Raw genomic sequence first — 27,383 nt, forward strand, 5'->3', positions numbered from 1 at the left:
AAGACAGACTAGGAAGAAAGGCCTGGCAATCTACTTCCAAAAATTAGCCGAGGAAAACCCTATGGGTCACAACAGAATATAGTGCTGGAAGATGAACCCCGAAGGCTGGAAGGTGCTCAAAATACACAGTGGCTGCAACAATGGGCTTGAGTATACCAACGATCATGAAGATGGTGCAGGACTGGGCAACGTTTCATTCTGTTGCACATGGGATCACCATGAGTTAGAACTGACTTGATAGCAACTAACAACACCAGTAAATATGTACCAGGCTTCTCACAGGGGCCAGCAAACTATGAAGTTTATTGGCACGCGACCAGGCTCATCTGTTTACATATTGTTTATGGCTGCCTTCACACTACCAACCTGTTGCCACAGAGTCAATTCTGACTCATAGCGACCCTATAGGCAGAGTGGAACTTCCCCATAGGGTTTCCAAGGAGTGCCTGGTGGATTTGAACTGCCAACCTTTGGTTAGCAGCGAAGCTCTTAACCACTGTGCTACCAGGACTCCACTTTCACACTACGAGAGCAAAGTTGGGTAGTTGTGACAGAGACTGCTTGACCCCCGAAGCCTATAGTATTTACTACCTGGCTCTTTACAGAAAGTGTGCCACTCCTACATTTTACATCATTATCTTATTTAATTCTGCCGATCACCCTGGGAACTAGATGTTATTATCTCCCCTTACAGATGCTTACCTGAGGATCAGGGGGCTTTAGCATGGTGACCAGAGACACATGGGGTAAGTGACAGAGTCTATACTCAAACCCAGGTGTATCTGGCTTCAAAGCTCAAGTTTTTTGGAATACACAATTCTGCTCTTCTATGGACACATCCAATCAATGCACAAGATATAGTGAAATGGTTCCTCTTCCTCGGGTGAGTGAGCAGGTTTGGAACCATACTGTTGAATGAGGACTAGTTTAGGCCTAGTCACTCCTAGCCTTTCTCTGAGGCCCCGGTTCACCAGGAGATGCTCTTAAGACCTGTCAGGCCAGAGCTAGCAGCTTGTAAATAAAGCGGAAACTCAGACATGCTAGGCCTGCGGAGAATAAGCCCCAGCCAGGCCAGCCAGGGTGACCATGACGACAGAGTCATTTCCACTACTCCCCTTGCAAGGGCATCCAGAAGGTGATTAAAGGTTGACCTCTAGGGCCTGGGATGGAGCCCTGGTGGTACAGTAGTTAAGCACTCGGTTGCTAACTGAAAGGTTAGTGGTTCGAACCCACTAACCTCTTTGCTCAGGAGGAAGATAACGGCAATCTGCTAACGTAAAGATTACAGCCTTGGAAACCCTATGGAGCAGTTCTACTCTGTCCTATAGGGTCTCTATGAGTCAGAATCGGCTCCAAGGCAATGAGTTTGGTTTTTGGTTGGGGGCTGGGAATTCTCTGGAGGAATATTCTCTTTAGTCTGGTGCAAAGAATTGCCTTCTATTTCTCTTCTCCTCAGATTGGAAGGTTGAGGTGAATTTTCTAGTTGATGATACAGATGCTAAAGCAGGCCTCCACTGACCCCCTAAAACCTAAAGTTAGCGTAGGAAGCACCCTGAGAAAAATCAAGCTTCAGCCTCCTGCAGAGACGGCAGGACCCAAGAAACTCAAGGGCAGACAAAGGAAAACAGGACAAGCTGAGGGAAGAAATATCAGACCATAAACTGGTTAATTGTTGCTGGGTAAATGGCACCCACTCACCAAAGAGAAAAGGTGCACACAAAGAACGCAGCGAGGCAAGAAGCAGGTAGTAAAAGGCGGGGGAATCCTAGCTCCTTTGAGTGCAGAGAAAAGCCTGTTCTCTAAGCTCAAAAAGAGACCATGGAGAAGGGTGGGCAGCCTGCCAAGACAATGACCCATGTGGTGAATTTCAATGGCGGGGTGACTGCAGGAAGCTCAGATGTCCCCATGTCCCCTCACCTACTGCCAACGGGTGGGGGTTGACGGGTGGCCTAGGCTTTATACTCCAACCTTGGGATGTCTGTTTTACGGCCATTTTCGGCTCATTCATGGACAGTTTTTCTCTCTGCTGACACCTGGGCGGCTCCAACCGCCTCGTCATTGTTTGTGTTTGGCATTTTCACTGCTGATGAGACTCTCCCCCGAGAGTCCGGCTGGGGGCGGTCGGGCACTCGCTGTGCTGGTACGAGAATCCCAGCCTCAGGCTAGTATCGGTTTCATCCTTTTGCTGAGATAGTGTAACTTCCGGGTTGAAATGGCAAGTTTGTGTGAGAGAAGAGCCTGAAGGCTTCTCTCCTCTGGTGTCCAACCACACTGTTTGAAGTGCTCTGCTCTCATCCTCTCACCAGGAGCTAGCTTGTCTGCTGCCCTGACTCTCCCCCCACCCACCCCCAGCCTCCCCTGGCCATGTAGATTCATCTCAATCCCGTGGGGTGAGGGATACACTGGCTCTGATTGTGTATTCTTCCAAATTTAACTGCTTGTGGCCTGCGTTTTCTCTGTCCTGCTTCGAGGGCAAGGCTTTGCAACACGAAAAACAAGAGTCGCCTCCTGCATTTATCATTACTCCCTTGATGCCTGAGTGTTACCTTCGAAAACAGTGAAGGGTGAGATACAAGAAGTGCCTGGGAAAAACACATCAGCCAGTGTCCTCAAATCCTATCCTGCTAATAATATTCCAACCACCACCTGTCACTTTGTTGTACTGTGGTGGCTTATGTGTTGCTTTGATGCTGGAAGCTATGCCACCAGTATTTCAACTACTAGCAGGGTCACTCATGGTGGACAATTTCAGAGGAGCTTCCAGACAAAGATAGACTAGGAAGCAAGGCCTGGCAATCTACTTTCAAAAATTAGCCAATGAAAACCCTATCAGTAACCACAGAATATTGTCTGACATAGTGCTGGAATATGAGCCCCTAGGTTGGAAGGCACTTGAAATACACAGTGGCCTCAACAATGGACTCAAGCATAGCAATGCTCGTGAAGATGGCACAAGACTGGACAAAATTTTGTTCTGTTGTACGTGAAGTTGCTGTGAGTCAGAACCGACTTGATGGCACCTAACAGCAACAACAATAATATTCCAAATATCTACAGGGGTCTTTTTGGTCCTGAAAATACAGATATGTAATGAGTTTGGACCCTTCACCTCCACACTCCCACCCCCTACCCACCTTCCTCACTCTGGAAATCTGAAGTCATCACAAGATTTCTTTGCATTCTCAGGCGGCTTATGGTCTCTTGGTCACATCTGGCTCCAAAGCTGTGTTCCTTCTGATTTAGGTCAGTCTAAGAAGCCCTGGTTAAGCACTCAGCTGTTAACCAAGAGGTTGGTGGTTTGAATCCACCCAGCTCCTCTGCAGGAGAAAGACCTGGCAGTTTGCTTCCATAAAGATTACAGTCAAGAAAACCCTATGGGGCAGTTCTGTCACATGGGGTTGCTGTGAGTTAGAATTCACTTGACAGCACCTAACAACAATAACATAGCCATCTAGCTGCCCACACCTGCTGTCTCCTTCTTATAAAACATCAATCCAGATGTGGAATTCCTCCCTTTTGTAGGATTTACAGACACACTCTCCATTCCCACTGAGCTGTGTGTGTAAGACTTTACTGAAAGTTTGGGAGGGATAGAGAAGGGTTTTTACTGAGCAGCAAACCCAAAAAATATTCAAAGGGAATATTAGCAACTTTATTAATGCCTTTCACAGGCCTCCCTCCACGGGCCTTTCAAAGCCGCTCCATCGTCTCTGCTTTGTGGTCTCAGCCTCTCCCTGCAACTCCCGTGTCCCCCTTCCCCACCCTGCCCACAGGTCTCCTTCTAGCCTTCCTCCTCTGGATTGTCACTGGAACTCCAAACCCTTCTCTCTCTCACATGAAGAGCGGTCCCCCTGCTCCCTGCACCCACATCACCTCCTGGCCGCTTCTACCTCCACGCCGAACACTGCCCGCAGCCCAACAGAATGGCCTTTGGTGTAAAGGGCCTACTTCTCTTAGAAGGAAATTGTAGCTGTGGGTAACAGTTGTCTCTCTTCTTTACAAAATACCTACTTGGCATGGCTATAGAAGCCTGAAGAGAGGAAGTTTTTGCCTCAGCCCCCACTGGGGATTGCTAGAAAAAATTGCCTCAGGCTGCAATGGCTCTATTATCTGTGTGTGGGTTACCCTCTTTGAGGATTAGCTGTAGCATGGTTTGAATCTCTGTCTTCTGACTTTCCCTGTCATTTAGGGTGTGCCTGGTCTTCCTCCTCCATCACTCAGTATGTCTTCAGGAAATACAAATTAATACTAACATTAGCACAAGTAGCAAATGATTAGGAAAGAAAACCATGTGTGGTAAAACTAAATGTAAAAATCTCCAAATAATCTGCAGAGATCTTTCTTTTCCCCTTATAAAAGAGAGGGGACTCTCTTTATCCAAGGTTGCCCTTCCTAAAAATGAGGTAAAATTGAACTTGAGAAAGTAGCCACATGGCAGCACCATGACAGGCCCAGGTTGGGCTTCCCCTGCCTCTCGTCTCTATTTTGGTATGTATAGCCTCCTTCGCTGCTCCCCACACATCCTGGGCCCTCATCTAGCCCAGCGCTCCTCTATGGGGTCCCCACCCAACTCCCCTTCTCGGGCAGCCTTTTCCATACCCTACCAGTGGTAACCAGTTGCTGTCCAGTTGATTCCAAGTCACGGCGACCCCACGTGTGTCAGAGCAGAATTGCACTGCATAGGGTTTTCAAATAAATGCTGATTTTTTGGAGGTAGATTGCCAGGCCTTCCTCTCAAGGCACCTCTGGGTGAACGCCAACCACCAGCCTTTCCCCCGCTTAGCTGTTTGAACCATCCAGGGGCTCTTTCCCTGTGTCAAACCATAACTGCTCTGCTTTCCCCTCTCCCCAGGGCCCTGTTCTCGGCTGAGAAGCTGATAAACTACATTCAAGTGATAATGGATGGTAATAAGTTAATGTGTTACCCCTCTCTGGAAACATTTGCATTTTGATGGGGTCTTTCAGAAGAAAAACAGTTCTTTCCAACAAAGTGATGGGAATTGGGGGAATTTCAGCACCTGCAGCTGGCAGCCTAGGGAAATTTATTTGTGACAAGAGGAGTTTTGATACCTCAAACCACACCACCCGTTTCCTTTCCTATTCAGAGAACAAGAAGAGGCTTCTTAGGAGGCTTCTAGGGAAGAGACCCTGAGACAGGCCTGGGACTGGAGATTGTCTCTCATCTCAGAGAGGAGAAAAGATGCCCCCCGGGAGAGCTCAAATTCCCCACAATAGAAAGGGGTTGGGGAGGAGGAGACCCCTGGAGAAGAAAACTGACATTTCTGGGCCATGAATTTACCTGCCCCTGCGTCTAGGAGGCTGGCAAATGCGCCAAAGCAGAGAGGGCTTCTAGGGGATAACGTAGCACATTAAACAGGCAGTTTCCATGGAACTGCCTGCCAATAACGGGGAGAGTGTGAGCCAAACTTGTGGAGATTGGGAGGTGGGGTAAAATGCACAGACATGCTCCAGAATAGCTGAGCTGCCAGAGGTCTCCTCAGAGGGGCTCAGGCCTAGGGAACCACCTCTGAGGTGCAACACCCTCCTGATAGTCACAGGTGTTCGCTGGAGCTGGCAGGTGGAGCCTGGCCACATGGCAAGATCACCAGCACTAGCTGTCCTCACCTCCCTCAGGGGGGCCGCGCTGCCTGCTACTTCAGGGCTGGGCTGGTGGGAAACAGTTTGTTCACTCATGGATGCTGCATTTCAGTCAGGACTCCAAAACCTCCTCTTGCCTCCGTGCAGGACCTGCCATCTCCCTCCTCAGTGACATTCCCCAGTTACAGAAGAGCTCTCTTCCCACTTCCCTTCCTTGTCTCTGCCACTGGCTCCCCCAGGGAGAACCCAGGCTCCTGAGGCTCAGGTATGACACTGCCTAACCCCCGGCTTCCCACCCTGAGCACTCCCCTTTCTAGGGGATTTGGAATGAACAGCCACCCAAAGCAGAGTGGACCCCACTGCCAAGCCCTTGGCTGGCATGCCCAAAGCACAGGCATGGTTGCATCTCAAAATAAATTCCTCTTCCATAAAATCATTCTGAGAGCTGCCAGCTGGCCATGTTGGCAGGGACTATAGGGAGCTGGCCTACCACAGAGCTAGGATGCTGCTGCAGGATCGCCCTGTGCTGGGGCTCCTGAGCCCTCAGCCCAGGTGGGATGTCAAAGCACCTTGCAGTTCTGATGCTTCCTGCAGGGGTTCACTGGATCCCCCACACCAGGCCTTGGGAACACAGTACAAGTAGACCAAACCACCTGTCTTCCAGATTTAGGGAAACTGGGTTCCCAGTCCGAGACTAGAAGTCGAACCTCACTGAAGCCAGTTGCTAGTGCCATTAAGTCGATTCTGACTCACGATGACCCTATGTGTATCAGAGTAGAACTGTGCTCCGTGGGATTTTCAATGGCTGATTTTCTGGAAGTAGATCACCAGGCCTTTCTTCCGAGGCACCTCTGGGTGGGCTCGAACCCCCAACCTTTTGTTTAGCAGCTAAGTACTTTAACTTTTTGCCCCACCCAGGGACTCTGAACCCCACTGAGAAGGCCCTGAATTCACATCCTACACACACGAAAAATGCGAACAAAAAGCAGCAAGATCCCAGCCCTTCCCTTCGGTTGACTTGACCTGTGACCCTCTCATGGAAAAGTATTTGTTTTCTGTGTGTCCACTATAGTGTCAAGCAGGAGAGGGAGGGATTAGGATCAGTCCAGGTGGTTCTGGAGGTGCAATTGACACCCAGGGGTGAAAGCTACAGGCAAACGGATTCTAGCTCAATCAAAAGAACTCTCAAACAGGCAGCGCTATCTAAAAATAATGGGCTATCTTGGGAGCTAATGAGATCACTGTCTCTAGAGGTGTTCAAGCAGGGGCTCAAAACCACCTACAAGAAATAGAGCAGTAGGTAATCAAGCACTAGAGGGTGGTCTCTTGAGTTGACTTCTAATGGTTGTTTAAAGACATAGTGTGTGTAAAATGCTCCTGATTGGATGGCAGAATATTGATTGAGTACAGTTACTCCACTTAGAATCACCACATTGGGTTGGGAGGGATGGAAAGGTAAATTAACATTTATTGAAAATCCATTATGTACTGGACACATTATCTTTAATCCTCACTACAAGTGTATGAGGCAGGGTTTATTATTCCTGTTTTGCAGTGAGAAAAACATATTTCAGAGTTGCTAAGAATCTTGCCCAAAGTCACATTATGTAAGTAGGTAGCAGAGCCAGGAACGGGGTTCAGGTCTAGTGTCAATTACACTTCACTGTGCCCCGTCTTCTGAAGAAGCTAACATTAGCTCCTCCCTATCCCATCTCCACAGCCCCGCCCTCCACCCTTCGTCCTCCATGGAGAGTGGCGGTGTGCACTTGCCCGTCTGACGAGCCGTAATCTGTCTTTAAGGCAGTTTCATCAGGCAGGAGGGTTTGTGTGTGGCTGTGACAGGCACCTACCAGCCAGGGCAGATTCAGTCTCAGCAATGAAGGAGCCATACTAGTCCAGGCGTGGCCACTAGGACCTGTGATGGGGTTGTTCCAGAACTTGTGTAGTCTTCACTAACGCCGCAGCAAGAAGCGTGATGTTGAGTGTCAGGGAAGCTGCCACTTCGGCAGTTTACAGGCAAATTGCAGTATTGTTTACAGCAGCCTGTGCGTCCCTCAGGGGATCTGAGACCCAGCCACGTGGCAGCTTCCCTGGCAGGGAATCACCAGGTTGGATGGGGCTGTGGGGCTGTGGCTGGTGCAGGGATGGGTAGACCAGCACAGTGTGGGTGGGTGGCACAGCAGTTGGGGAGCAAAGGGCCAGCAGGCAGAATACCATACAGGCCTAGGTCATTGCTGATGGAAACATGGTTTATGCAGGCAACAGTGTTCTTGCCTAGAGTAATCTAAATGCTGTCTTCAGTGTGACTTTGCTCTCTCTCCGCCCACGGGGAAACTGAGTCAGCTCTGGAAAAGACTCGAGAATACCCCTGGGCTGGACTATTCAGGCCCAAGTCCTGTGGAAGCTGCAATTGTAGAGCTCATTGCTTCTTCCTTCATTGAAAGGAAACCTGAGGTGATAAGGCCAGAGACCAACCCTTCCCAGAAACAGACTCAGCAGGCAAGGAGAGCAGCAGGGTGGAGACAAGGGAAGCCTGACAGTCCCAAGACCAGGAGACCTGGCTTCTCTGGAGGAAGGCCAGAGTTCTGCCCTGCCTCAGTTACCTAGTGCTGCTGTAGCAGTAATAACCCAAGAGGGTGGCTTTAAAGAACAGACATTTATTTTCTGGCAGTTCTGGAGGCTATGAAAGCCTCTGTCAGGGACTTAGCCCTGGAGATTCCTTTCTTGTCAGCAGTCCCAGGCCTTCCTTGGTTCCTTGGTGTTCCTCGAATGGCGTCTGTCTTTCCCAGTTTGTACACTCCTCTGTGTCTACTCTGCTCTTTTTAATAACTCAGAAGTGATTAGGTTTAGGACACACCCTAACCTCATTAACATAACACAGAAAGCCCTGTTTTCAAAGAAGATCATAGCCACAGTTACAGAGGTTAGGATTCCAACCCATATTTTGGGGGGCGCATAATTCAATCCCTAACATGCCCAAAGGCCCCACCTTTTTTACTTTTATGCCTGGACCTGCTAAGACCTTCACTTTGACTGGGGAAACTACTCAGAGACTCTGGCTCCTTCTCCACCCCCCAGCTCCTCCTTAGCCCTTGCCCTGCTGTTTCTGCAGAAACCCTGCCCACTGGGCCATCTCTCAATGGGTCCCATGCCTCTCCCTCAGGTCCCCCTGGCCCAGCCTCTCTGCTGACCACACTCCCTGGAAGGTAAAGCAAGAGGTCCTAAAGGGGTAAGCACTGAGCCTGAACAAGGAATTCATTCTGGCAGGTGATCAGAAGTCAAATATCTCTGGTGTATGCTAGTATGAGATGGTTGAAATCCAGTGACTCTGAAGTCGAGGATCATGACTTGCAAGGGCTCAGAGCAACAACCTGGCAGGGAAAGGGTTAAGGTGCTGAACAAAGGTGCTGACAGCAAGTAGCATTTCATCTGCATAACAGCTGTTCTCTCTTCTCCCTTGAAGGGCCCTGAAATGAGCTGTGGATCCGACCAATGCACTGGTCGGTGGAGGCCAGGGATGATTTCCAAGTGAAATTCTATCCTGTGGACAGGAAACGTGTTCATTCATTTGCTAAACTTGTACGCCTGTAACCGAGCTTCCTATATGCATTTGCACCCAGCAGGGACCAGGCAGGAGGGGTGAGCAAGCAGGTTAGACGTGGGGATGCGAATTCATAATCAGGATTTACCAGATCCTCTTAGAGGGAGTCAGCATTTGCGTGGCAATGAGATTATTTACAGAGCTATGAGCAATAGCAATAGCTGGTGAAAAATAGAGACTTAAAAAGCAAGAGAAGAGAAGGAAGGGTGGCAGCCGACCCCTAGAGGTCTTGTTGTTTTTGGAGTCTGTGAACAAATGAATTTCAGACCACTACAGACCTCAGGTATGAATTCTCATCTCCTTCAGGAATTATTAGCATCATATGTTAGCTCAGAATCTTAAAGCTTGAATCAAGGGGATAATGGTTTATAGATTAAAAGGAACAAGATTTGCTTTTTGTTCGCAGCTGAGAGTATTTTTCATCTTCCCTTCATGCAAAGATCAGGCAATTCTCCCAAAATTTCACCACCAACCAGTTGCCGTTGAGTTGATTCCGACTCATGGCAAACCCATGTGTTGCAGAGTAGAACTGCACTCCGCGGGGTTTTTGAGACTGTGGCCTTTTGGAAGCAGATTGCCAGGTCTGTCTTCTGAGGTGCCTCTGGGTGGGTTCGAACCAGCAACCTTTCGATTAGAAGCCGAGTGCTTAACTTTTTGCACCACCCAGGGACTCCAAACCAAACCCACTGTCACTGAGTCGATTCCAGCTCATAGTGACCCTATACTCAAGACCCTCAAAAAAGGAGGAAGAAAGCAGAGTCTGCAGTCCCTAACCCTGAAGGTGGCCCTGGCTTCTCAGACTGGCAGAAGTGGAAGGCAGAGGGCCATTAACAGCAGCTGAGTCTAGGGAAAGGTGGAGCCCCAAGTCCCAGAGTGGTTCCATCAGGCCGAAAAGGGGGCCTCAGAGAGCTGGCCGGCTGGGCACCTTTCACTGGACTTCCTCTGATTCCTCCCTCCCCCTCTCCAGATGCCACCCTGGCCCTGTAATCACACCTGTTTTTAGGGCAAACTCTCCTAGGGCTCCAGACTGGGCAGGGTAGGCAGGGGTGGGGGTTGGGAGAGAGCGCACTTTGCTGTTTATCTCTAAGCACTGGTGTCTGAAAGCCTCAAACCAAAGTCATCAATAATTCATACATTCATATGCTATAGAGTATTTCCCCTTTTGTCACATTTCTGGCCAATTGATTTCCCCTGGCCACAAACTCGCTGCTTTTAGAACATCATTAATAACAAATCGACTCTGGTAAAGTCTGATCTGGGCATGGGGCATTGGCTGGGGGAGGCTCCTGACCTTGTTTCCCCTGAGGAAAAGGGCCCTGCCCGGTCACAGCAGCAGAAGGTGTGCATGTGGGCTGGGAGCCTTCCTCCCCCGACCTCAGTGGGAGAAGGGACTGAGGAGCAGAGGGTCCAGCAAGTGGCCCACCCTATGCCTCCATAGTCAATTACCAGAACTCGCTGATAGGGCACTGGAGGGAGAGAGACAGAAAGAATAAGAATTCAGGGTTTGAACCCTGTCATAGCAGCCTACTCCACGCACCAGAAGGCCATGTCTCCAGAGGCGTCCGTGTCTGAGGCCCATGTCATAGTGGGATGAGCATGAAGCAGAGACTCTGGAATTAACCAAAGAGCTGGGAGCTCAGGGTGCGGCTTGGAGCATCTGCTCACAGACTCCCTGCACCTCGTCATGGAACCCCCGGGTCACCCCGGGTCAGGCCCACCCAGGAGTGAGGAGAGGACCAAGTGTGTCTTGGTGCTCCTGTGCTTCTTTCTCTGAGCCCCTCATAGAAACTTGGGAGAAAGTAAAATAGGAGTTTTTGCCTGGTGCACCATCCCTAAAATCGGTCAAGATGGTTAGAACCCACTACACCTACTCTGATTAAGTCCCCCTCTATCACTGTGCTGGGTAGGAGAGGCCCTCTGGAAGGGTGTGAATAGCCAGACCACCAGTTGCCGTGGAGTTGATTCCGACTCATGGCGAACCCATGTGTGTCAGAGAACTGTGCTGTATAGGGTTTTCAATAGTTGATTTTTTGGAAGTAGATCTTCAGGCCTTTCTTCTGAGGCACCTCTGGGTGAATTCAAACCTCCAATCTTTCGGTTAGCGGCCAAACACCTTAACCATTTGTACCACCCAGGGACTCTGGTATGACAGGAACAGTGTCCCTGTTGGAAGAAAGAGAGCATATCCTTCCCCTACTCCTGGGTAGGGTCATCCCCAAGGTGTACTTCCCAACAGGCCCTGACCAGGAAGCCTGAAGCCCCCTCCTCCACACCACTCATACCCACTGCACCTCCCCCACCCCCACCCTGGCAAGAGAGAAGTTTGCCTGAGAATCCCTGTTACAGAGAGGCTGTGGTCCAGTTGAGGGTGAACTGTTTATCATTTTTGCATTTATTCCCAGCACGGTGACCACTAATGCTAGCCAGGAGTAGGACCTCATAGAGGCTCTGCTGATCACACAGCAAAGGTCTCTTTACTCCCTCCCAGCCCCATGGTTTATATCCCTGGAAATCTCCTGGTTGGCCTGATATTGATTTGGCTTTGAAAACGAGTCAGTAAGAAATACACACACCACAGGCCTGAAATAGAATCTGCCGTTTGCAGTTGTAGCAAATATTTCCCCCACACCTGGGTCCATTTTGAACATGGCTACCCTCTATGGCCCCAGAGCTGCCTGCTATAGCCAGCCTTCTCCTTACAAGACCAGGGGGCCCAGCTACAGTGGGCGGCTTGTCACAGTGTTTTACGGGGAAGATAAATGTTTGTGCTCCATTCTTACACACAGTGTGGAGCCTGCCTGAGCCTACTTTATGGCCGGGCCTGGGGAGATGTAGATCTGGGCTGCACCAGCTTCAGGGAAATGTGCTTCCCCCAGGACATTACAAGAAAGTGGTTTGGGTTTGATGATTAAGAGAGAGTTATTGGGCCCGGATGGGCGGAGCCTGAAGCCATAGATTCCTCCACTCCATCCAGTTTCCCCGCCCAACTGGGTTGACTCTATGTGCCTAAGGATACAGCATATGCTCGCCCTCTTCCCGCCCCATCCCTGCTGGTTGTCTCTTCCTTGCATGACTGTTAGAGCTGCAGAGGGCCCAAAAGGCCATCTGTTGTTATTGTCGTTGTTGTTAGTTGCCCACAAATGGGCTCGGACTCATGACAACCTTATGCATAATGGAATGAAATGTTGCCCAATCCTGGGCCATCTTCATGCTCATTGGTATGTTTGAGTCCATTGTTGCAGCTATTGTGCCAATCCATCTCATGAAGGGCTTCCCTCATTTTCACCGACCCTCTACTTTACTAAGCATGATATCCTTTTCTAGCTATTGGTCTTTTCTGATGACTTGTCCAAAGTATGTGAGCTGAAGTCTCGCCATCCTCACCTCTAAGTATGTCGAGCTGTACGATAAACTGACAGATGGGTGTTCATCTAGTCCAGATGAAAGAACTGAGGCCAGAGAGATTGAGAGTTTTGCCCACAATCACCTAGCCAGTACTGATTCCATTTCCATGAATCTCTTCCTATTTGGAATCTTCAAAGAAAGTCCTCTTTTTCCAAACTTCAGATGTTTTTCTAAACGTCGATCTGTTTTTCAGCAGCTCTAGAAGGGCTCAGATTCCTAGGCCCGGAGGGATGTCCTGCTTTGGGCAAAAGCTGTTTAAACTTTTCATCCACATCCTTCATTCCCTGTTGTATGTTTCTTATCTAGATTTTCATATTTTCCGCTCTTTCTCCTAGAAAGTAACTGAACTGACTTTTACTAAGCACCTGATATACACCAAGTTGTGTTCCATCTAGAGCAGCTCTATGAGGCAGGATTATCATTCCCATTGCAAGCGTAACCAGTGTTTGAAACAAGACCCATGAGGTGCATTCAAAAGGCAAATTTATTTTTGTTTGCCACTGTTTCTTTACACATCCGGAAGGGATAGTTCTTCCCTTGACACTGTTTCAAATCTCTGACTTTTCTGCTCTTTCTTAGAGACTATTGTTTTTGTTAGGTGTTGAGTAGTTGGACCCAGACTCCTGGCGACTTCATCATGCACATCGGAATGACACGCTGCCTGGTCCTGCTCCGTCCCCATGATCATATGCAGATGGGACCATTGTGATCCGTAGGGTTTTCACTGGCTGATTTTCAGAAGTAAATCACCTGGTTTTTCTTCCTACTCCGTCAGCCCTGCTGAAACCTATTCAATATCACAGCCACATGCAAGCCTCCACTAACAGACAAGTGGTGGCTGCACATGAGGTGTCCTGGCCAGGAATCAAACCCAGGTCTCCCACATGGACGGGAAGAATTCTACCCACTGAACCACCAATACCCTTCGTAGAGAATATAAGCCACTTTAAGTCACCAACATAGTATCTCAATTCAGTAATTAAAAGCATCCAATGCAATATAACAATCAGTGCCTCCATCTTTATTCCAAGATACATTAATCAGGATATTACAAGTTGTTGCTGTGCTAACAAACAACCCTAGAAGCTCAGCAATTAAATGCATAAATTTCGTTTTCACTCATTCAGAGTCCTCTGTAGGTCCGGAGACTCCCCAGGCAACTATCCTCCATGTGGTGACTCAGTGATCCAGGCCACTTTGATCTTATGGTTCTGCTACCAACACATGCCTTCACGTTCTGGGCAACGGGAAGGGAGAGGCTAGGGGATTACTCGGGGGCTTTTCTGGGCCTCAGCCTGAATGTGACACCCACCACTTTCAAGCACATTTCTTCCCCCAGAACTAATATTGTCCCACGTAACTTTGGGGCCCAGATGGTGCAGTGGTTAAGAGCTTGGCTGCTAACCAAAAGGCTGGCAGTTCAAATCCACCAGCCGCTCCTTAGAAACCCTATGGGGCAGTCCTACTCTGTCCTGTAGGGTCGCTATGAGTCGGAATCAACTGGACGGCAATGGGGTAACTTCAGGAGGTCTGGGAAGTATGCCCCTTAAGGAAGAAAAATGAAGAGCAATTGGTGAACATGTGACATTGTCTCTGCCACTAGAGACAATCCTTCTCCCCCAGCCTCATCTACAGTCAGCTACAAGCAGGCTCCTGCCACAGGGTGAAAAGGGGACCATGAGCTTCTTCTCTCTTTCATAAGCACCTCCTCCTCTGCTCAGCTCTTTCTGACCGCTCTGGAGTGGGAGGGCTGGGAGGAGGAGAGGTAAGAAGAGCAGGAAAGTTTTCTCTTCAAGAGCACTATAGTAAAATGGCTTCGTGGGCTATGGTCCTGGTAGATGTTTAAAGCTGTCTTGTCTCTTATGGGAGTCCCTGGATTGTGCAAATGTTATACTCTTGGCTGCTAACAAAAAAGTTGGAGGTTCAAATCTACCCAGAGGCACCTTAGAGCAAAGGCCTGGTGATCTACTTCCAAAAACTTAGCCATTGAAAACCCTATGGAGCATTGAAAACCTAATGGAGCACGGTTCTAGTCTGACACACATGGGGTTGCCATGAGTTGGAGTTGACTCACTGGCGACTGGTAGTAGGTAGTCTCTCTTGTGAGTGCTTTCACGGCTTGTCAGAAGCCCCACTGGGGCCAACAGACAGCATTTTCCATGACTCAGTCTCTGCATTTCCTTCCTGTTGGCCACTCTCTCCCCAGGCCCTGCTTTTCTGACAGTCCACTTCACTCCAACTCTCCCTATTGTGCTCTGCTCACTGAAATCCCCTTGGGCAAGATTTAAAATGGATTCAGTCCAGTTCTCTCTCTCGCTAGTGCCCATAAGGTCCACAGGAAACACTCCTGCCTCCTTTTCCCTGACAAACCCCATAAGTGCAGGCCAGTTCTCTTTAGCTTCACAGCCAAAGTAGTCAACCTGCCAGGTCCTCTTCCCTTTGAGGTTTCAAAGGCAGGAGTCAGATACTAGCCTCCTGGGTCGCCCTAACTGCAGGCTCTCCAAGTGGTGCTTTCTCTTGACTTGAGGTGAAGGGAAAACTATCCCCACCCCTCCTTCTTATGGGGAAGGGAATTTCAGCACAAATCACCCAGAGACATCCTTTTACAAGCCCTGTCTTAATTTCCAACAATTTGACAATATGATTCCCTCATTGTGGGTGAAGGATTTCAAGATTTGTGACCACTGATTTTTAGATAATTCTATTACAAATTCTGTGGTGGTCTAGTGTGGGCTTAATCAATTTAACACTCTGTAACACAAGTGACAGACACTCAACCCAACTCAAGTTGGCTTAAGCAAAATGGAGGATTTATTGTAAGGACACTGGGATGTCTTATGGAACCCAAGAACATGAATTCAGCTGGGTTTTAGAAATTACTATAACCAGGGACTAAGATTCCCTCAGGAGTCTCTACATCGCTCATCCTTGCTTCTTTCCTGGCCTCTGCTTCATTCTTACCTCTCTCTGCAAGCTGACTGACTTCCCTCATGTTTCTGGGCCAGTCACGGGAAACATGGCTGCTGGCAGTTCCAAAAAAAATTTGTCTTATAGTCCAGACACCCAAAAAAAGACTGTCACTTCTCTCAGGCCCAAGACCAAAAATCCTGAGGAAAGAGACATATTGGTTGAGCTTGGTTCTGGAACCCACACCTAGACCAGGGCTGCAGCTCTGGATGGTGTGTGAGGTGGGAAATACCAGAAGAAAAAAACACCTTTCCAGCTGTTCAGTCATCTGGGCTTGTGCTAAAGTGCCTGGTGGGTCAAACTCTAACTTTAGTAGGATTGGAAGGTGGGGATGGGGTTCTGGTTTGTGTAAAAGCCCATAGAAACCAGGCCAGCTGGAGAAGCCAAGCTCTCTCTTCTTGCCTCTTCTGCCAATAAAGACTTCTACCAGTCATGAAGCATTTATCTCATACTGCCTTGAATTGTGAGATACCTGCCCAAGAGTCTTACCTTTCATATAAGATACCAAATACCTAAGGACTGGGGCTATGTTTTTGTCATTTTTATATGCCCTAAAGCATCCCAAGCACTGCCTTCCATATGATAGTCAATGAATTGTGTTTGTTGAATGTATAAGCAAAAGAATGAATGATTCCAGGGGACCTTTCCCTTCCCTGTGAACCTATTAAAAACTTATCTGAGAGTTACTTAATGGAAAAGTATTCATGGATCTTGGGTGGAGTCTCTTGCTTCCCTTCCAGAAAATTTGGATTTCTTAGACAAATAAGGTGAAAGTTGAAAACAACATCCAGCACAATGTTTTGCACATAAACCAAAAAAAAAACCCAAACCCATTGCCATCCACTCGATTCTGATTCATAACGACCCTACAGGACAGAGTAGAACTGCCCCATAGAGCTTCCAAGGAGCGCCTGGTGGATTTGAACTGCCGACCTTTCGGTTACCAGCCGTAGCATTTAACCATTATGCCAACAGGGTTTCCATTTTGCACATAGAAGATGCTTAAAAAATATTTGCTGATTGGCTCATAGGCACTAAGGATCCCATTCCATATTGTCCTTGCATCACCTCCCTGTCCTGGGCCACCTTCCACCAGCCATCTGCCCAGCTGACCTATATGCACTGTAGTCTCTCAAGCACTGGGATTTTCCCAACAGGGTAACACCAGGGCTATTTGCTCAAAGGACTCCACTCCTCCATTTGTTTTTCAAAGGAATTAGAGCTTAGAAAGGACTTCTCTCAAAGTAACAGAAATAGGATGCTGGAACAAGAGACACAGAGTAACTGCGACATCACCTTGACCTTATCGTTGTTAGTTGCCATTGAGTCAGCCCCCATGCACAACAAGATTGGACCTTTGTGCTCCATGGGTTTTCATCTTCTTTGGAAGGAGATCACCAGGCCTTGCTTCCTACTCTATCTTAGTCTGGAAACGCCACTGAGACTTGTTCAGCATCATAACATGCAAGCCTCCAATGACAGATAGGTGGTGGCTGTGCTGTGGTGCATTGGGGAATCGAACCCAGGTCTTCTGCATGAAGGGCGTGAATTCTACCACTGAACAACCACTGCCCCTACCTGGACCTTATGCTTGCTCATCCTGACCTTCTACAGAGAAGAGGCAGACTGGGCTTGAAAGACACTTCCCTAGAAAGATGGAGCCAAAAGGAAGTCTAGGGAGAAGGTCAGAGGAAGGACTCGGATGAGATATAACCTTGTTCTGAATCAGGCATTAGAAGGAAGCCAAAACCTGGGAAAGCAGATGATTATTTAAAAATCCCATTAAGACTCTCTGTTGGGGAGTGTGGGGGTGGATGCTTGCTAATTTCAGGAAGTGACTGAATAGTTATAACTACCCAAAATTAATTGATGGTTTTAAGGAAGAAATAGAGTGGAGGTAACACTGTGTCATAAACCCTTCTTTGGGGAAGAGAAAGACTATTAATTCTCATGATTCCTCATACCACAGGACAGAAAAGTAATAGTTCAAGTTGTGTATGATGAAATCTAATGCTGTGGCATAATTTTTTCTCATCGATCGGTTCCCAGCCTATCTCCAGTGATTTATAGGAATACCGGGGAGGGAATGCTCACTGCAGGATGGCCAGAGTTGGGGAGGTTTACCTGCTATACTGGTTTCCAGAGTTAATAGATTTTCGATTATGGCTATGGAAGAGTGTTATACTCCCGGAGGCAGCAAGCTGGAAACTTAGCCACTCCCAGCTCACCAGACCCCACCCACCTCTCCAAGCAAGGCATCTGAGCTGGATAGGTGGCTCCTATCTTGTTCAGCATCCTGGGACAGGTCTGGCTGGGTAGAGTATATGCCTTATTCTTCAGCAATAGGATCCTAAGCAATAAAACCAGTTGCTGTCAAGCTGACTTTGACTCATGCTCACCCCATGTGTGTCAGAGTAGAACTATGCTCCATAAGGTTTTCAAAGACCACGAGGCCTTTCTTCCAAGGTACCTTTGTGTGGACTCGAACTGCCAACATTTCGGTCAGCAGCAGAGTACGTTAACCATTTGTATCACCTAGGGACTCCCAATAGAAGCCTACTGGCCCTGAAATACTCATTCCCATCTCCCTGTAACTGTGAAACTGGAAAAGATTTGGCTCACCAGTCCGGAATTACACCTGCCCTACCCAATACATGGTGGTAGCCTAGCAGAGATTTGGTCTAAGAAGAACAATCTGAACCAGGAGGCAGGAGATTGAAGAAGAGTCATTCATGACCACAAATCTAACCAAGGAAATAGTTAAAGAGTGGGTGGAGGATCAGAAGTCAGGGAGAACAAGGTGGCAAAGATTGACTAAAATCTCCATAGGGCAGGAACCACAACTACATCTTATTCTTCACTATATCCTTAGCATCCAGCACTTTGTTTGACACAAATGGAAGCTCAAATAATTTTTGAGTAAATGAATTAGGCAAGTCTGTGGAGTCTGTTACAGGGATAGCAGAGACCTTTAATACTTACGGGATGATCATCTGCTCCTCCACCTCCTCAGTCCCCTTGCAGGTAACAAAGAAGTGGTGCCATTGCCAAGTATAGGCCAACGGACTGTGAATAGAAGTGATGTGTGACATTTAAGGACTAGCGCACAACTCTCCAGCCATATCTTCCCCTGTAATGGTGACTGTGGAGGCCTCATGTTCTAGATGTGGTAGGGACTTTGATCAATCTGGGCCCTTCATTGATGGTGGAGCAAAGCCCCCTCCTCCCCTCTTGACCTGTGTTGAGTAGGTAACGTGAGTGAGAAAAACCTGTGTTGTGTTAAACCATTGTGATTTTCTTAGCCTATACTGAATAAATATGACAGAATAGCTGTGCAAATTCAATCCAGTGGTTTCCTTCCAACCCTCTTTTGCACCCTCTTCTGAAAAGCCCCGTTTCTTTGAACGTTATGCCATCTGGTATACCATCTTTATGTCTTTCACCCATCCTCGTCCCATTATCCTCTGTCTTCCTTTTCACTCCCCCTCATTCATTATGGACTTTATTAGCTGACTCAAAAATTTCTTTTTTTAAAAAATTTAAATTATATTATTTTATTTAATTAGATTTCATTTAATGAGGGATTTTTGGAACAAATATTTCCATTTTTAGGAATTATGTGCAACCAATTATCTACCTCAAATTCTTACATATTAAAGTCAGCATTAGTAAAAAGGCTACAATATATAAAAAAACACATCCAAAGTCCAAAAATGCAATACAATCCTTTTCTCATTAGAGAAAAAAAGAACCTTTATAACTGATATGCCACTTAAAAGGAGCAAAAGAAATTTGGTTAAAGTGATTGCTTATAAAAAATGTTCTTTATTTGCTGAATATACTGAAACAAAACACTTATTCATTACAAGCTTTGGTTTGCTCATTCAGAATCAGAAAATGCAAGGATGGTGATAACTTCCTTACAGAGAGGTGAACATTAAATTAGTTATTCTGTGTAAAGTACAATGCAGGGCACACTTCCAGCAATTCCTAATTGTTACTGTTTATAGCCTTCTCCTCCTTTCCCATAAAATGTGTTTCTTGGTAATATTTTCTTCCTCCTGTGGTATACCTAAAAATAATACAAGCAGCATTTAGGGGATAGGTCTTTAAAGATGCTTTTCAGAGAAAATACAGAGTAGTTGAAAACTTGACACACAAGTTCTTACTTAGGAAGGAGCCAAGGCCAGCCAAGATCTTCAGGAGAAGCAGACCATTTGAAGAAAACTCTTGCCTGTTTTGTCCTCCAATTCCAGGAGCAGCTCATCCAGACTATACTCCATGTTGTCTGCACACTGTATGTGCTGGCAGAGCTCACAGAGGAGGAACGCTCCCATGGGGGAATCTTCCAGGGTGTCTTCAATGTCCACGTTGATCATATGCACAGGCTGGAAGGTCTCCTGTTCTCTGGAACACAGCTCTTCCACCACTGTCATAAACTGTCTTTTCATAGGTCACGATGACATTGAAAGCATCTCTGCTCTCTTGAAATGTTTCTGGCTGGGGCTTGATCCTCTGATTTCTTCCTAAGATGTGTAATATTCCATTCTGGGTATAGTACTCTCTGTCTTTCCTTACAAGATTGTCATATGTTTGTTGATATGTTGTTGCAAAATCATAATCCAAGGAGAGATTGGCTCCTGGTACTGGGAGTTTCACATGAGATCCAGTTGCAAAGGACCAGACACTGAAACCCTTTCTCCTGAGGATGCTGTGGGCTTCCATGCTCCTGTTGATGTTACTCATACACACCACAGCCGGCCTGAGTGGAGATAAGGGCACGATGGTGGCTACTTGGAACTTCAGGAAGACTTGTGGGCTTCAGTGTCTACAGGACTCTGAAATCATCAGGGTAACTTCCTGCTTCCAACTCTTCCAACTACCAAAATGTCTAAGAACAGGAAATGGGTTTATATTAAGTCAACTGGCAGAGTGGGTGGAGACTCTCATGACTTCTTCATTGATTCAGTTATGATAATGAACTCTAACTGTTGAACCTAACCTAATCATGAGACTGATCAAGGGGACTGGATCACCTAAGCCACTAATTCTCCACAGGGGTGGCACCATCCTGTGGAAGTATTTAGAAATCTTTTTTTTTTTTTAATTGTGCTTTAGATAAGCTTTACAGAGCAAATTAGTTTCTCATTAAACAATTAATACATATATTGTTTTGTGACATCAGTTGCCAACCCCATGACATGTCAACACTCTCCCTTTCTCGACCTTCGGTTCCCCATTACCAGCTTTCCTGTCCCCTCCTGCCTTCTTATCCTTACTCCTGGGTTGATGTGCCCATTTAGTCTCATTTTGTTTTATAGGCCTGTCTAATCTTTGGCTGAAGGGTGAACCTCAGGAGGGACTTCAGGACTAAGTTAAAAGGGTTTCCAGGAGCCATACTCTCAGGGTTTCTCCAGTCTCTGTCAAACCAGTAAGTGTGGTCCTGTGAGTTAGAATTTTGTTCTACATTTATCATCTGCTCTGTCCTGGACTTTCTACTATGATCCTTGTCAGAGCAGTCAGTGGTGGTAGCCGGGCACCATCTAGTTGTGCTGGACTCAGTCTGGGGGAGGTTGTGGTAGTTGTGGTGCATTAGTCCTTTGGACTAATCTTTCCCTTGTGTCTTTAGTTTTCTTCATTCTCCTTTGCTCCAGATGGGGTGGGACCAGTGAAAAATCTTAGATGGCCACTCACAAGTTTTTAAGACCCCAGAAGCTACTCACCAAAGTAGGATGTAGAACATTTTCTTTATAAACTATGTTATGCCAGTTGAGCTAGATGGCCCCCAAGACCATGGTCCCCAGCCCTCAGCCCAATAATTCAGTCCTTCAGGGTGTTTGGCTGCGTCTATGAAGCTTCTAGGACCTTGCCTTGGTCAAGTTGTGCTGGCTTCCCCAGTATTGTGTACCATCTTATCCTTCACCAAAGTGATCACTTATCTATTATCTAGGGTTTTTCCCTCCCCACCCCTCCCCTGTCTTGTAACCATCAAAGATTGTTCCTTTTTGTGTGTAAACCTTTTCATGAGTTTTCGTAATAATGGTCTCATACAACATTTGTCCTTTTGTGATTTATGTGTTTCGCTCAACATAACGTCCTTCAGATTCATCCATGTCGTGAGATGTTTCGAGGATTCATCATTGCTCTCTATTGTTTTGTAGTATTCCATTGTGTGTATGTAACATAGTTTGTTTATCCATTCATCTGCCGATGGGCACTTAGGTTGTTTTCATCTTTTTGCTATTGTGAATAATGCTGCAATGAACATAGATGTGCATATGTCTATTCATGTGACGGCTCTTATTTCTCTAGGATATATTCCTAGGAGTGGGGTTGCTCGATTATATGGTATTTCTATTTCTAGCTTTTTAAGGAAGGGCCATACTGTTTTCCAAAATGGTTGTACCATTTTGCATTCCCACCAGCAGTGCATAAGAGTTCCAATCTCCCTGCAGCTTCTCCAAACTTTGTTATTTTTTTTATTCAAGCCAATAATGTCAGGGTGAGATGGTACTGATTTGCCTATCTCTAATGGCTAGTGATCGCTAGCATTTCCTCACATGTCTGTTAGCAGCCTGAATGTCTTCTTTGGTGAAGTGTCTCTTCATATCCTTTGCTCATTTTTTAATTGGATTATTTGTCTTTTTGTTGTAGAGATGTTCAATTTTCCTATAGATTTTAGAGATTAGAAATTTGTAAGATTTGTCATAGCCAAAATTTTTTTCCCAGTTTGTAGGTTCTCTTTTTACCCTTTTGGTGAGGCCTTTCGATGAGCATAAATGTTTAATTTTTAGAAGATCCCAGTTATCTAGTTTATCTTTTGGTATTTGTGTATTGTTAGTTATGGTTTGTATCCTGTTTATGTAGTATATTAGGGTCTCTAGCATTGACTCTATTTTTCTTCTATGATCTTTATAGTTTTTGGTTTTATATTTAGGTCTTTGATTCATTTTGAATTAGTTTTTGTGTATGGTGTGAGGTATGGGTCCTGTTTCATTGTTTTGCAGATGGACATCCAGTTTTGCCAACAGCATTTATTAAAAAGATTGTCTTCTCCCCATTTGATGGACTTTGGGTCTTTGTCGAAGATTAGGTGACCATAGGTGGATGGATTTACATCTGAGTTCTCAATTCTGTTCTATTGGTCAATGTGTTTGTCGTTATACCAGTACCAGGCTGTTTTGACCGTCATAGCTATATAGTAGGTTCTGAGGTCAGGTAGTGCGCTGTCTCAAAAATTTCTTTTGCTCCTCAGCTCCTGCCATCATGTGGAACAGATGTTCCATATCTATGCAGACTATCCACCCAATGTCCTGCCCCCAAATTTTTTTATATCACCAACTTTGATAACATTCATCTACATTAGCTTCAACCAACCCTCCCATGGCCACACCATGGACCATATCATCATATAACTATTCCACCTTTGGAAATACAAATACCAATAGACCAATTTTCTTTCCCCTCCCTTCCTCCCTCCTACCACACTTGTTGTTAGGCTACATTTAGAGCTCCAACTCTTCCATTCGAATCTATCTATTTGCCTCCTCTACTGGATCCTAATCTGTTTGGAGTCAGAGCTGTGTCATATTCATCTCTACCCTCAGCACTTATCACAGGGCATGGCCAAGGGAAGTCAAGTAGAAGATATTTACAAAAGATGAATGAGCAAAGTGGCTGAACTTGCATATATGGGGGACTCTATCCCATGGCCTCTTAAAGGTGTGCTTTGGTAAATGACATTATGGATTCCTCTCGAGCGCGTGGACAGAAACCAAAAGATCATAATTCTAATTCTGGCTCCATTACCAGTTCACTCTGTGGTCTTGGACATGTCCTCTGACCTCTTAGACCTCAACTTCTTTTTTGTCTGTTTTGCTGAATTGTAAATAGGGATAGAATGAAATTATGGATGTGAAAGTGATTTGAAAGTGTAAAGAACTCTAGAATCATAAGAATCGTTAGAATAGTACCCAGTGGGTTTCCTATTGGTCAGAAAGTACTAACATGTCAGACTCATGCTCTTCATTATGGAGGAAAAGCAGGGTGCATGTTGGAAGAACTAAATACCCAGAAAGCCAAAGATGAACTCTTAGGTCCCCAGGTTAGCATAGCCTGCTTCTTTCAGCTTTGCTCATTCCTTCAATCACCAAACATTTTTTTATTTCCTACTGTTTTCAGACACTCAATGAGACATGTCTTGGCCTCATGAAGTTCAGTCTTTTGTAGGGCACAGATGAGTAAACAATCAATTACAATCAACATGATAGAACAAAATAGAAATACGTGCTGGATGCTAGGGGAGGAGGACCCCTTAAGTCTCTCTGGACAGATAGGGCACAACAGAGTTTCAAAGAGGAGTGGTCCATGTTCCCATCAGCTACACAGGTTCAGCTTTCCTTGTGACACAGTAATTAGGCAGGGAGCTGGAGGAAACAGACCCATGTGTAAAGATTTGAACACAATTGGAAAGTGAGCTCCTTTCCTTAACTCCTCCTCCAGGCTATTCTCCTTGCCCTGGTACTATCTGGACATAGCCACAAACATTCCAGGTATGCACACAGTTAATCCTCCTAACTGTCTCATTAGACACAGGGCCACCGCTCGGCTCTATGTGATTTAAAGCCAGGACTTCTGAAACAAATCCCACATCCTCTTCACCAGGTCGCACTGCCTATCATGCCTGAAGAAATGGAGGGTCAGAGTCTGAGGATGGGGGGTGAAGGCCTCCCACAGCATCTGTGATTGGCTTCAGAGCTTTCAGACAGGATTACTATTGGGGTGACCAGCCTGTCTCCAACCAGAATCCCTCCTGTACCAGCGACTCCCTGCACCGCAGGCCAAACAGATCTATACCTCATTATGCCGGATTCCCCAGCCCAATGCAAGGGAAATTAAATGCTGTCTGCACAGGAGCTGTGTGAGCCCTGCATTCCCAGCTGGCCAGGCAGGATTGGGATGACAGCAAAAGCGGAAATTACTTCCCATTGATGGGAACCTGACAAAGCAGGCGTACCCTGAGAATCAGTTGCATGGCAGTCAAGCTGTCCCCCTCATCTCGAGAAGCTTGGGTCTCCACACCGCCCCTCATCTTTGGGGGCCTCTGAGCCACCTGGAGCTCATCTCAGCCTGATATACTAGCGGTACAATCACTCCACCTCCTCCCAGGCTGCAGATCCTAAGGCTGAGATAGACCTGGATATTTTACTGCCACAAGGTTCTAGAACATACTTTTAACAAACAGTTTGGGGGCATTTTTAATAACCTGTGAACAGAAAAGACAAGATCTCAAAGCTATCCCTTCTTTTTCCTTATTCTTACCCTAGCCGCCTAGATAGGTCTCTCTCTAAGTACGTGTGGGAGCGAGGAGGGGGGGAAGCAGCAGAGGGGAGTTTACCCAGATGTAGTTTTTGATACTGAAGTCAGCATTTTCACTTACTTTCCAGTCTTTTCTCCCTCCATCCTTTTCTACCTGTAACTATGGAAACTCGTAATAAATGTCCATTTAGATGCACAAGGGGAACAATTTTAGATGGTATTGTTTCCTTAGCGCCGTGCTCTGCTTCCTCAGACACCCATTCTTAACCACTGGCTTAATGGCATACCTGGTTTACATTCACGGCTTCCCAGAGAAGGGGCCATTTCATCAAAATCCACTGCAAGTACGCCATCTTGGAGTCCTCTCAGTGGATACGACCTTGTCTGTATGGTTTGAAATAAGAATGGCCTTGCCTGAAGGTGAGACACCAGACACCCTGAAAAAACCAAAGTGACAACTTTCCAGAATTCAGGAAGGGGAGGGACATGAGAATACACAGGCTCCCTCCCCTTCAGTGGGGGAATGACTCAGGCAGAAAGCAATTATGCTGCAGTAGTGACCACACTCAAAGCTTAGAATTAGGGGCTCCATCCTTCTGAATATTACTGCTAAAGGGTTGTGCTTCTCAAAATTACACGCCCCAGGTGGTAGGACAGAGTCTCTAAAGCTACTGCATAACGTGGTGCATTCATTTTCCTCTACTATAAGGTTTACTGGAGCCCTGGTGGCGGAGCGGTTAAACATTCAGCTGCTAGCCAAAAGGTCGGCAGTTTGAATCCACCAGCTGCTCCTTGGAAACCCTATAGGCCAGTTCTACTCTGTCCTATAGAGTCACTAGGAGTCAGAATCAACTCGACAGCAATGGGTTTGGTTGGTTTTTTAATCAGCTTTACTGGAAGGCAACTGATTCAAAACATTGCTTTTATATTAAAACAAGAATATTATGGAGAAGAATGCAAAATTCTCAGGAAGTTTTACAATAGTACTCCAAAAGGTTAAAAGCAATTTTGTGAAGCTTCAGACTATACTCCCAGGCTCTGAGAATACCTTTTCATTCTCCACTAGAAATATTTCACTAAAATGTTTGAGTGGCTCTGCCCTGTGGTCACCTCTTCTGTGTCCAATGCTGAGTATAATGGTTCATCCATTGGAACCATTCTTTAGCACTTTTGCAAACCTAATTTGGGAGCTAGTTCCCAGGGGACTCAGACTCAAAAGTTGTCCTTCCAGGATGCAGAACACCAATCCATCACTACCTGAGATCTGATGCTCTTCTCTCCTTATGGGCAATGACTCCTGGGATACTTCCCAACTCACATTCAAGGGTTGAATTCAGAGAAGAGCCAATTGCTCCAAATGCCTGAATGTCACCCACTAAATTGTGGAAACCCAATCATACTCATTTAAAGGGGCCCAGCACAGAGCCAAGAACAGAATCAATATTCATTTTCTTAGCATTGAAAAGAAATGACAAAGGAAATTGTCTAACAGGCAGCCTTTCAACTTGAGCCACACTGATTGATTGGATGTTTGGCAAGTGGACCTGTAATTCCCAGACCTGACTTCCTCCCCCTTGACCTTCCTTGTCCTCTTTATTCCCCATACTTCTGGCAAAGGGGGCTGTGGACAGTCCCTGTAGATATTTACAACAGCGCCTGTGCCTGATGCTGGGCTGAGCTGAGGTTTCCTATTGGCAGGACAGAGGAGGCCCCCAGGGTGAAACTCTCTGAGGCACGGTCAAGTACTGCTGAGGCAAGAAGGTCTTGAGCACGTTCGTTGCCCTCTGTAGTACAGAAAGAACAGCCAAAAGGACCATCCTCTCGTCCCCCAAAAAAACCTCACTCACCAGCCCCCCAAAAAACCAAATCCGTTACCATTGAGTAGATTCCGACTCATTGCAGCCCCATGTGTAGAGTAGAACTGCTCCATAGGGTTTTCTTGGCTGTAATCTTTCTTGAAGCAGATTGCCAGGCCTTTCTTCTGTGGCACTGCTGCATGGGTTTGAACTGCTAACTTTTAGGTTAGTGGTCAAGCGCAAACCATTTGCACCACCCAGGGACATTCACTCATCCACACAGGTGGGAAATTGAGAGGTCAAAGGCTAACACTACACTAGCCACACTTATAAGTGGCATGAACCCTGGGCCTTCAAGGCAAAGTTCCATCCTTCCCTTTTTGCTTCTTTTGCACAGAGGCAAAGTGCTCTCCTTCTTGTCTCCAGGTGAAGCACACCTGGATCCTTCTAGAACCAAACTTGACCACATTGCTTCTCTCTGTTCCTTTTTGGCCCTGGGTGGCTGAGGCAGGCCTATAGCTCTTGTCCTGGGTTGGTCAGATGAGTGGACATGGTGGCCAGTAATCACACGTCTCTCTCTTTTCCCTGCGGGCCAGGGGAAGTGTGGTTGATGTCACAAGATACAATTTTAGGATTTGGCTTTTACCAGGGCTTGGCAGCACCATGCTGCTTAATAAAGTGACACTGCTTTTCTCATT

The 27,383-nt window shown here is 46.6% G+C and overlaps 1 pseudogene; it reads right to left on the reverse strand.

Moving 5' to 3' along the window:
• Positions 1-19,770: 19,770 nt before the first annotated feature.
• On the reverse strand, positions 19,771-24,662 carry LOC101357985 (RNA polymerase II subunit A C-terminal domain phosphatase SSU72 pseudogene; annotated as a pseudogene).
• Between the last annotated feature and the right edge of the window lie 2,721 nt (positions 24,663-27,383).

Source organism: Trichechus manatus, unplaced genomic scaffold (assembly GCF_000243295.1).
Source record: "Trichechus manatus latirostris isolate Lorelei unplaced genomic scaffold, TriManLat1.0 scaffold00094, whole genome shotgun sequence".
In the NCBI taxonomy this organism is placed as follows: domain Eukaryota; kingdom Metazoa; phylum Chordata; class Mammalia; order Sirenia; family Trichechidae; genus Trichechus; species Trichechus manatus.